Genomic DNA, 12,436 nt, shown 5'->3' on the forward strand with positions numbered 1-12,436 from the left:
CTGAGCTGTCAACATATAGCCCAAAGCAGGGCTTGAACTCACAAGCCACGAGATCATGACCTGAGATGAAGTCAGATGCTTAACCAACTGAGCCACCCAGGCGCCCTAACTTCATTTTGAAAAAGAAGCCAATTCAGCCTTAATTTATTCTGTCCTATAGTGACATAGGCCTGATTTCAAGTGTTATCCCTGACTTCAACTAGCTTGCCATCCTTTAAAAACTTCCTTAATTTATATGGAAACTAATTTGACAATAAACTATTTGTAAAAAATAAAAAATAAAAAAAAATAAAAACTTCCTTATTATGGACATCCAGATCAACACTAAACCATCCTGCACATCTAGAAAACTGATTTGAGGATTAACACAACAATGTGCACAACGTGAACCACTGAGTTCAGCAGGTATGCAGCACAGAGATGTGAACTGGGGGAGAGAGAAGCCGTGGAGGGAAGGGAGCTGTATTTGCTTGTGGAGAGAGGATAGAGATGGGGGTGAGAGTATGGGAAAAGCACCCCCCCCCAAAGCAGCTGGAGAGAAAGTGGAAAAGAAGAAACAGTCACAGAAACTGAACTAAAAAGGGAGAAAGGAGAGTTAAGTTCTATTAAGAGTCTATAAACAGGGGGATCACAGAGTCTGAAACTCTGCAGCTCCTTACCTGGCAGTGCTCTGGTGGGAAGGGCAAATCCCCAGCAGCAGAGTGGAGTCTGGGGGTCCTTGGGTCACATGGGGAGAGGTGGTTCCCCTGCTGAGAGAACATTTGGTAGAAGCTGTGTGGCCCCCACCCCCAGGCAAAGGCTGGTGGGCTCCGGAGAACAACCACATTCGCTGGTGCTGGAACATGGTCATTAAGGGTGAAGCCTGCTGCCAGATGTGTGTTGTGACTTACCATAATCCCTGAAACGCTGCTGCTACAGGAATGAATGAACTTTTTCTGGGGTGGACTGGCACCTAGCCACAGTCTCTGGGCATCAGCAGAGACTGATGTTCTGAGAACCTTCCTGATGCAGCCAGCACCCAGCCATTGCTCAGTGAGACCTTCCCACAGAGGGGCAGAACATGTCAAAGTTGCAGTCCCTCAGAAGTGAGGGTTTGGGAAAAACAGCCACATTTGAGATAAAACTCCAGATGGAAGTGCGCCTGGCAACCTGAGGGCTTGGTCATGGACAGTGTAAAAGTGGGGAGTGGACAGAAACCAGAGACAAAGGAGGTGTGAGTGATTGCTACTCAGGGAGAACACAGAGTTTTGATACTAGAGAATAGGTGGCTGGGTGACACCATTTCACTCTTCACACAGATGCCCATACACACCTACAGGCACTAAAACAACCCACCCCAGTAAGCTCAGCAGCACCATCTAGTGGAGAATAGAGCTGTTACACTAAGCCCCGCCCAACTGGGTCAACCTTGCTCTTCAGGAACACAAGGCTCTCCACTTGCTCAGTTTACAGACTATAAAGTGCTTCATACTCTGACTTCTAGGGGAAAATGATGTAATTTAAATAATATTTCAGGTGCCCAAGGAATCCTTGAACAAATTATAGCAGAGAACTTCCCCAATATGGGGAAGGAAACAGACATTGAAATCCAATAGGCACAGAGAACTCCCCTCAGATGTAACTTGAATCGATCTTCTGCACAACATATCATAGTGAAAATGGCAAAATATAAGGACAAAGAGAGAATTTTGAAAGCAGCTAGGGAGAAAAGGGCCCTATCATACAAAGGGAAACCTATCAGAGTGGTGACAGACCTATCTACTGAAACTTGGCAGGCCAGAAAGGAATGGCAGGAGATCTTCAATGTGATGAACAGAAAAAATATGCAGCCAAGACTACTCTATCCAGCAAGCCTGTCATTCAGAATAGAAGGAGAGATAAAGTCTTCCCAAATAAACAAAAATTGAAAGAATTTGTCACCACTAAGCCAGCCCTACAAGAAATCCTGAGGGGGACTCTCTGAGGGAAATGTTGCAAGGAATGCAAGATACCAGAGACACCACCACAAGCATAAATCCCACAAAGGACACGATGACTCTAATCCCATACTTTTCAATAATAACACTTCATGTAAATGGACTAAATGCCCCAATCAAAAGACATAGGATAGCAGAATGGATTAAAAAAAAATCCATCTATTTGCTGTCTACAAGAAACTCATTTTAGACAGGAGGACACCTTCAAATTGAAAGTAAGGGGATGGAGAAATATCTATCATGCTACTGGAAGTCAACAGAAAGCTGGAGCAGCTATACTTATATCAGGCAAACTGGACTTTAAAGTAAAGACAGTAACAAGGGATGAAGAAGGGCATTATATAATAATTATAGGGTCTATCCATCAGGAAAAGCTAACAATTATAAATGTCTATGCACCAAATATGGGAGCACCTAAATATATAAAACAATCACAAATAGAAACACTCTTATGCATAAGAATGTGCTAATAGCAGGGGACTTTAATACTCCACTTACAGCAATAGATAGATCAACTAGACAGAAAATCACTAAAGACAAAATGGACTTGAATGACACATTGGACCAGATAGATCTGACAGATATATTTAGAACTTTACATCCTCAGGTCATGGAATTCACTTTCTTCTCAAGTGCGCATGGCACATTCTCCAGGATAGATCCCATACTGGGACATAAAGCGGCCCTCAATAAATATAAAAGAACTGAGATCATACCATGCACACTTTCAGATCACAATGCTATGAAACTTGAAATCAATCACAGGAAAAAGTCTGGAAAACCTCCAAAAAGATGGAGGTTAAAGAACACCCTACTAAAGAATGAATGGGCCAATCAGGAAATTAGAGAAAAAATTTAAAAATATATGGAAACAAATGAAAATGAAAACACAACAATCCAAACTCTATGGGATGTGGTGAAGGCAGTCCTAAGAGGAAAGTACATTGCACTCCAGGCCTACTTCAAGAAATTAGAAAAAGTGCAAGTGCAAAATCTAACAGTGCACCTAAAGGAACTAGAGGGATGGCAACAGGAGCACCCTAAACCCAGTAGGAGAAGAGGAATAATAAAAGTCAGGGCAGAAATAAACAATATAGAAACCAAAGAAACAATTGAACAGATCAATGAAACCAAGAGTTGGTTTCTTGAAAAAATAAACAAAATTGATAAACCTCTAGCCAGGCTTCTCAAAAAGAAATGAGAGAGCACTCAAATAGACAAAATCATGAATGAAAATGGACTGATTACAACCAATCCCTCAGAAATACAAGCAACTACCAGGTAATACTATGAAAAATTATATGCCAACACACTGGACAACTTAGAAGAAATGGACAAATTCATAAACACACACTCACTACCAAAATTCACACGGGAAGAGATAGAAAATCTGAAAAGACCCATAACTAGTGAAGAAATCGAATCAGTTATCAAAAATATCCCAACAAATAAGAGCCCTGGGCCAGATGGCTTCCCTGGGGAATTCTACCAGAAATTTAAAACAGAATTAATACCCATTCTTCTCAAGCTATTCCAAAAAATAGAAATTGAAGGAAAACTTCCAGACTCATTTTACGAAGCCAGCATCACTTTGATTCCCAAGCCAGACAGAGGCCTAGCAAAAAAAAAGAAATACAGGCCAATATCCTTCATGAATACAGATGCAAAAATCCTCAACAAGATACTTGCAAATTGAATCCAAAAGCACATAAAAAGAATTATCTACCAAGATCAAGTGGGATTCATTCCTGGCTTACAGGACTGGTTCAATATTCACAAATCAATCAATGTGATACATCACATCAACAAAAGAAAAGATAAAAACCATTTGATCCTGTTGATAGATGCAGAAAAAGCATTTGACAAAATACGGCATCCCTTCTTAATAAAGACCATCGAGAAAGTCGAGATAGAAGGAACTTATTGAAACATCATAAAAGCCATCTATGAGAAGCCCTCGGCTAACATCATCCTCAATGGGGAAAAACTGAGAGCTTTCCCCCTGAGATCAGGAACATGACAGGGATGTCCACTGTCACCACCGTTTTTTGTTTTTGTTTCTTTTTTTATATTTGGGCAACTGTTAATTTTTTTATTTTTTATTTTTTTAGTGTCATTTTATTTTTTTACAGATAGTTCATTGTCAAGTTGGTTTCCATATAGCACCCAGTGCTCATCCCCACAAGTGCCCTCCTTCATGCCAATCTCCCCCCTCCCTTACCACACCCATCAGTCTCACCACTGTTGTTGAACATAGTGCTGGAAGACCTAGCATCAGCCATCAGACCACAAAAGGAAAAAAAAAGGCATCAGAATTGGCAAAGAAGAAGTCAAACTTTCGCTTTCACAGACGACATGATACTCTACATAGAAAACCCGACAGATTCCACCAGAAGCCTACTAGAACTGATCCATGAATTCAGCAAAGTTGCAGGATACAAAATCACCATACAGAAAATGGTTGCATTTTTATACACCAACAATGAAGGAACAGAAAGAGAAATCAAGAAACTGATCCCATTCACAATTGCTCAAAAAACCATAAAATACCTAGGAATAAACCTAACTAAAGATATAAGAGATCTGTCTGATGGAAACTATAGAAAACTTATGAAGGAAATTGAAGAAGACACAAAGAAGTGGAAAAACATTCCATGCTCATGGGTCGGAAGAATAAATACAGTTAAAATATCATTATTACCCAAAGCAATCTACAATTCAATACACTCCCAATCAAAATTGCACCAGCATTCTTCTCAAAACTAGAACAAACTATCCTTAAATTTGTATGGAACCACAAAAGACCCCAAATAGCCAAAGTAATTCGAAGAAGAAAACCAAAACGGGAGGCATCACCCTCCCAGACTTTAGCCTCTACTACAAAGCTGTCATCATCAAGACAGTATGGTATTGGCACAAAAAGAGACACATAGACTAATGGAAAAGAATGGAGAACTCAGAATTGGACCCAAAAGTGTACAGCCAACTAACCGTTGACAAAGCAGGAAAGAGTATCCAATGGAAAAAAGACAGTCTCTTTAATAGATGGTGTTGGGAGAACTGGACAGCAACATGCAGAAGAATGAAACTAGATCATTTTCTCACACCATACACCAAAATAAACTCAAAATGGATAAAGGACCTGAATGTGAGACCGGAAACCATCAAAATCCTAGAGGAGAAAGCAGGAAACAACCTCCTTGACCTCCACCGCAGCAATTTCTTACTTGACACATCCCCAAAGGCAAGGGAATCAAGAGCAAAAATGAACTATTGGGACCTCATCAAGATTAAAAGCTTCTGCGCGGCAAAGGAAACAATTCATAAAACTAATAGGCAACTGATGGAATGGGAAAAGATAGTTGCAAATGACATATCAGATAAAAGGCTAGTATCCAAAATCTATAAGCAACTCACCAAACTCCACACCTGAAAAACAAACAATCCAGTGAAGAAATGGGCAGAAGATATGAACAGACACATCTCCAAAGAGGACATCCAGATGGCCAACAGACACATGAAACGATGCTCAGCGTCCCTCCTCGTGAAGGAAATATAAGTCAAAACCACACTGAGATACAACCTCATGCTGGTCAGAGTGGCTAAAATGAGCAAATCAGAGGACTCTAGATGCTAGCAGGTATGTGGAGAAACCGGCACCCTCCTACACTGTTGGTGGGAATGTAAACGGGTACAGCCCCTCTGGAAAACAGTGTGGAGGTTCCTCAGAAAATAACAATAGAACTCCTCTAGGACCCAGCACTAGCACTGCTAGGAATTTACCCAAGGGATACAGAAATGCTGAGGCATAGGAGCACATGTACCCCAATGTTCATAGCAGCACTCTCCACAATAGCTAAAACATGGAAAGAGCCTAAGTGTCCATCAACAGATGAATGGATCAAGAAGATGTGGTTTATCTATACCATGGAATACTACATGGCAATGAGAAACAATGAAATCTGGCCATGTGTAGCAACATGGATGGACCTTTCAATTTTTATTAAAATATTTTTCTTAAAAAATTTTCTACTATATTTTTTACTTTTTGTAAATTTTTCAAATTCTACTTTACTTGCATCTTTTCATTTTATTCTATTTCATTGTATTCATTTTTTCAAACATTTTCCTTTTTTTCTTTTCCTCCTTTTTTCTCTAATCTATAAGCCTCTTTCAACACCCAGACCAAAACACACCTAGGATCTAGCATCATTTATTTGATTTGTGTGTGTGTGTGTGTGTGTGTGTGCGGTTTTTAATTTCTTAATTAAAAATTTTTTACCTCATCAATTCCTTTTATTTCTTCAAAATGATGAAACAAAAGAATTCACCCCAAAAGAAAGAGCAAGAAGGAACGACAGTCAGTGACTTAACCAACACAAACAAGATGTCTGAACCAGAATTTAGAATCACAATAATAAGAATACTAGCTGGGGTCAAAAATAGATTAGAATCCTTTTCTAAGGAGCTAAAAGAAATAAAAGCTAGTCAGGATGAAATAAAAAATGCTATAATTGAGCTGCAATCTTGAATAATGCCACAGTGGCAAGGATAGATGAGGCAGAGCAGTGAATCAGCAATATAGAGGACAAACTTATGGAGAACAATGAAGCAGAAAAAGAGGGAGACTAAGGCAAAAGAGCGTGATTTAAGAATTAGAGAAATCAGGGGCACCTGGGTGGCTCAGTCGGTTAAGCGGCTGACTTTGGCTCAGGTCATGATCTCGCGATTCGTGGGTTCGAGCCCCGCGTCAGGCTCTGTGAAAGCAGCTCAGAGCCTGGAGCCTGTTTCTGACTCCGTGTCTCCCTCTCTCTCTGCCCCTACCCCTCTCATGCTCTGTCTCTGTCTCAAAAATAAATAAACTATAAAATATTAAAAAAAAAAAAAAAGAATTAGAGAAATCAGTGACTCATTCAAAAGGAACAACATCAGAATCATAGGGGTCCCAGAAGATGAAGAGAAAAACATTATTATTATGAGGCACCTGGGTGTCCCAGTTCGTAAGCATCCTACTGTTGATTTTGGTTCAGGTCATGGTCTCATGGTTCATGAGTTCTAGCCCCATGTCAGGCTCTGGGCTGATAGTGCAGAGCCTGCTGAGAATTCTTTCTCCCTCTCTCTCTGCCCCTACCCCTCTCATGCTCTGTCTCTGTCTCAAAAATAAATAAACTATAAAATATTAAAAAAAAAAAAAAAGAATTAGAGAAATCAGTGACTCATTCAAAAGGAACAACATCAGAATCATAGGGGTCCCAGAAGATGAAGAGAAAAACATTATTATTATGAGGCACCTGGGTGTCCCAGTTCGTAAGCATCCTACTGTTGATTTTGGTTCAGGTCATGGTCTCATGGTTCATGAGTTCTAGCCCCATGTCAGGCTCTGGGCTGATAGTGCAGAGCCTGCTGAGAATTCTTTCTCCCTCTCTCTCTGCCCCTAAGCCACTCGTGCTCTCTCTCTCTCTTAAAATAAATAAACTTTAAAAATTAAAAACATTCTTATTTTTATTTCACAGGTGATTATATATATTTAATATATATCCATAATGTCTCTATCTCTATCTATGTATATAGAGAAGGAGCATGAAGTAAGAAAGCACAGATAAGTAAAAAGCACTTGTAAACTTACCCTGAGAGATAACTTCTTTTTTAACATTTTAATATATCTTCTATTATTCTATACATTGTTTTGTAGCCTACTCTTTTCTCTTAACTCTTCTTTTTGTTGTGCCAACTAAACTGGGTAATTACACTGACAGAAAAAATATCCCGCTAGTAAGAATTTGTCCCAAGGAAATAATCAAAGATGTGCATGAACGTATCTTATGGAATAATTAAATTAGGGAAAAATTATAGGCAATTTTAAAATATATCAATACATTGATTAAATAAGTTATGTGAATAGCATAATTAGGTAAATGTATACAGTGGCAAGGAAAGTTACCCACAATATAACACAAAGTGAAATATTTCCCTTTACTGGCTTTATTTTGCAATGAGAGTATAACTGTATAATATATTGGCATTAAACAAAGTTAAGAGGGATGCCTGGCTGTCTCAGTAGGTAGAGCATGTGAATATTGATCTTGGGGTTGTGAGTTTGAGCCCTGTGTTGAATGTAGAGAGTACTTAAAAATAAAAACATAAAAAATAAATTTAAGGGACACCTGGGTGACTCAGTCGGATAGGCATCCGACTTCGGCTCAGGTCATGATCTCACAGTTCATGGGTTTGAGCCCCGTGATGCGCGCTGTGCTGACAGCTCAGAGCCTGGAGCCTGCTTCAGATTCAGTGTCTTCCTCTCTCTCTGACCCTCCCCTGCTCACACTGTCTCTCTCTCTCTCTCTCAGAAATAAATTAAAAAATGTTAAAATAAATAAATAAATTTAAAAGTCTGTAAAAAATAAAACAAGGCTGAGAAATTAACGAACAAAAAAGAAATTAACAAACACTGTATTTCATAATCCCATTTCATATATAATCTTATTATATATAACCTATATTTAGTTATTATTTGGTATATATAATTTATATATTTTAAATATATTTCAATATATTTGTGCATATATAATCATGCGTATTTAGCAGGGATCACGGATTAAGGAGAGACTTCCTTTTCTCTTCAACATGTGAATTCTTTACAATGAGCCTGTATTGTTAGAATAACGGTTGAGGTTTTTCTTAGGAGGTTAGAGGTTTTTCTTTAAATAGCTCTCTAAAAATACTGAACCTGTTTCCACTCACTTGGGCAAGTGGCCCTTGTACTCAACGTGTGGTTCTTAGACCAGCAACAGAAGAATCACCTGGAAAGTTAGAAACGCAGGTTCTCAAATCCCACCCCACGCCTGCTGAATTAGAGGTCCACAGTGATGGTATGCACTTTAAAGTCTGAGAAGTTCTGCAGGAGAAAAGACCGCTTCCTTTCTCTGGGCCTGTTTCTTGCCTACTCTAAGGGGCTGTAATCGAGGTGTCTCTATGGTCCCTTCCAGTTGCAATTTTTCTAAGCTCATTTCTTACCATTATTTGCGTGAGTCACTATAAAAAGGCAGCTGAAGAGACCAAAGGATAAGAGAAGCCTGGCTGCAAAGCTCCCGCCGCCCACAGGCAGACACAGGTGGGCACTGAAGCAGCTTCCTGATCCAGGTCAGAAGGGAGCCCTGGGTACAATGTTGTCTGGGATTTCTCCTGGTACAGGGGCGGAAGGGTGTCCAATTGGACCAGAGAGGAAGGTGTCGGGCAGTAACAGGGCGACAGGAGGCGCTGTGAGGTGCTGGTGGAAGGTGGCGCACAGATTCAGGGGGAATGCAGGGTGCTGGGTGGCCTCGGGGAGGCGGCAGGCACTGCACCTTGTCACACACAGCAAGGCACCTTGCAGGACGCACCCGGGCGGTGCAGAGCTGCCTCAGGGAGGCAGGGGGCGCTGCGGAGTCGTGGCCCGCTCGTCCCGGGCTGCCAGGGAACACACCTGGGCAGGTGGGGGCGGCCCCGAGGGGGGCGGGGTTCCAGGGGCGGGGCCCAGGTACGGCCCACAAGAGCCAGAGGCGGCTGCGGCTGCGGGATGCTCTCGCTGTACGGGGAGCAGGACAGAGCGCACCGGATCGCGCACACCCGAGCCCCAGACTCTTCGGAACTGAGCGAGGTGAGCCCAGCAGGTCGGGTCGCACTAGCTTGGGAGTTTCGGGTACCGGAGCGGCCGCGAGGCCGAGTGGCTTCTCGGACACCGTCCTCGCGGTCGGTGCTGGCATCAGCCCGGGGCTGCCTCCCGGTGGCTGGGATGCTGGGACACCTTCCCAGGTCAATCCGGGTCCAGCCAGATCTCTGGCATCTGCCCACGCCGTGGCCCGGGACGCAGAGCTGGGGCGACAGGCGTTTCTGGGCTATTCAGTGTCCGGGACTCTGGGGGTCCAGGGCAGTGCCTCGCCTCGTCTCCCCGCCCAGGATCTGTTCAGGCCTTGGTGAGACTTGACCGCGATTGTTCCTTTCACCCGCTGGAATGTTTTCTCTGGGGTGACTGGGGTTGCAGAAAGAAGCAAACACTTGAATCGGGGTGGTTGGATTCTCTCTGGCGGCTTCAGCAGACATGACTTCTGCCACAGCACAGCGTGCGATCGCTCTGTGCCAGGGTTGGCAGGGGCTGTCAGGTCGCCCGGGAGGAGTTCGAGCCCCACTCCCAGAGCCTGAGGCTTAGGGTCCCTTTCTCTGGCATGGGGGATAGGCAAGCTCAGGGGTGGTGGGGTGCAGTAGAGAATCGCTGCCATGAGCAGCCCTGGAATTTGAACAACTCCTTTGAATGCTTGCTATCTGTGTGGTCTTGGGCAAGTTATCTAATCACTCTGCACCTCAGTTTCCCTCTCTGTGAAATGGGGACTGTACTAATACCTCATCTAATTATAGGGAGTATTAAATAAGGTAATATGTAAAAAGAGCTGAGCAGGATGACGGGGAGTACGAAGGGATCAATAAATGATAGCTGTGATTATTGCTGCTAATGCTACCATTGTCATTATTTATTACTGTTGGCAGAGCAGCACAGCATGAACTTCTGAGTTCAAATCCCAGCTGGGCCACTTTCCAGTGTGACCTTGGACAAACTACTTAACCTCTCAGTGTCTCCATTTCATTTGTGTCATGGGGAAAATGAAGGTCCCTACCTCAGAAATCTGTTGTGGAAATGAAATGAGTTAATACCTGTAAAGTACTTTAAAGAGTGAGTGCTCCATGTCAGCTATGGCTTCTTCCACAAAAGCATCCTGTTTGATCAAGCAGCACAACCCTGCTCCTTTCTGAAGTTGAAACACTCTTTCTGTGCACATTTATCTGTGTTGTGATGAGCCAGATGGGTTCCCTTCTCTCACCTGTGGCTTCACTGACATTGGGGGCTGATCCATTGGAGTCCGGGTCAGTCCTGGAGAAAGAGCTGATGCAGCAGAGAGACCCTAGGGGTTGTTGTCAGCGAGAAGAAGGAGAATTCAAAATAGGGATGTCCAGAATCTGCGATTCTGCACATTCACAGAGGAGAAAACCTTCCTTGTGTGGCCGTTTTCTTTGACAGGAAATTAAACCTGGACCCAGATTTTTAAACAAACTCTTGCTAAGTTTTTTGCTCTTGAACTGTAGTGAGAGAAGAGGTGAGGATGGGAAATACTTTAAATGATAAAACAAAATACATTACTTCCCTCTTGCCAAGAGACTAACAGGATAATCTTGAAGGTCGAGGTTTTCTCCATCCTGGTAAGGTCATATGTGTCTGTAGGGGGTGAAGATTGGAGGGAGGTGGCTGCCTCTGGATATCTCACTTGCACCCCCCAGCACTCTTATTTTTTTACATCATAAACCTGAAACCCACTAGCATCATAAACTTGAAAGCCTCCCAGCTTTGCCTCAACTTCCAATTTTAATTTTTTTAAATGTTTTACTTATTTCTGAGAGAGAGAGAGAGAGAGAGAGAGAGAGAGAGAGAGAGACAGCGTGAGCAGGGGAGGGTCCGAGAGAAAGGGAGACACTGAATCTGAAGCAGCCTCCAGGCTCTGAGCTGGCTGTCAGCACAGAGCCCGATGCGGGGCTCGAACCCACAAACCATGAGATCATGACCTGAGCTGAAGTGGACGCTTAACCAACTGAGCCACCCAGGCTCCCCTCAACTTCCAGTTTTAGACAGTATCCCATGGGGGTCAGGGTGGACATAACTCCTGAAGTCCAGAATCCTGCCTGAAGAACTTGATGGGACGAACTAAAGCCCTTGTCCCAGACACAGGCCCTCTGGGGGGTTGGGGACCAACTTGCATATCCAAGTTAAGGTATACCCTACTTTGCCTCTGTCACCAATGGCAGGCATAGAAGGCATAGAGTTTCCTGGGGAAATAGCACAGGATCCGTCTCTTTCCTTCTTCTTTGGGGAGGGGAAAGCACCCAGCGCAATACCAGGCCCCTCAAAAGCCTATACCATGGTGGTAAAGGCTGCAAGGTACCAATCCAGTCCTTCCACTTACTAGCTGTGTGGTCTTGCACAAATGACCCCACCTCTCTGAGCTTATTCTCCTCCTCTATAACATGAAGGTAATAGTAGTGGTTTATTGAAACACAAAATGAAATATATGTGGATTATATGTATATAGAGAGACTATATATGTATATATATGAGACTGATGAAACTTTTTATAACCCTGAGGTGACTCTTCATATATACAATATATAGAATATACAATACACATATATTAGTTCCTTTCTAAAAAGAATGCATCATGTACGCTGATGAATGTGATAATTTGCTTTCCAGCACTCCCCCAAACAAAACTTTTATCTCATCAAAGTGTATTCCCCCAATTAGTGATACCTTAGAACCAAGGAAAGAGGGTACTGTACCTGGCAAATATTAAGTGGCCAACAGTTGTGGGCTACTGTTTATAAGGTTCTCTAGAAACAACAAATGCTTGACTGTAAGAGAAGAAGTTAAATAGAAGTGA

This window comes from Hyaena hyaena, unplaced genomic scaffold (assembly GCF_003009895.1).
Source record: "Hyaena hyaena isolate Hyena2069 unplaced genomic scaffold, ASM300989v1 scaffold_88, whole genome shotgun sequence".
Classification (NCBI taxonomy): Eukaryota; Metazoa; Chordata; class Mammalia; order Carnivora; family Hyaenidae; genus Hyaena; species Hyaena hyaena.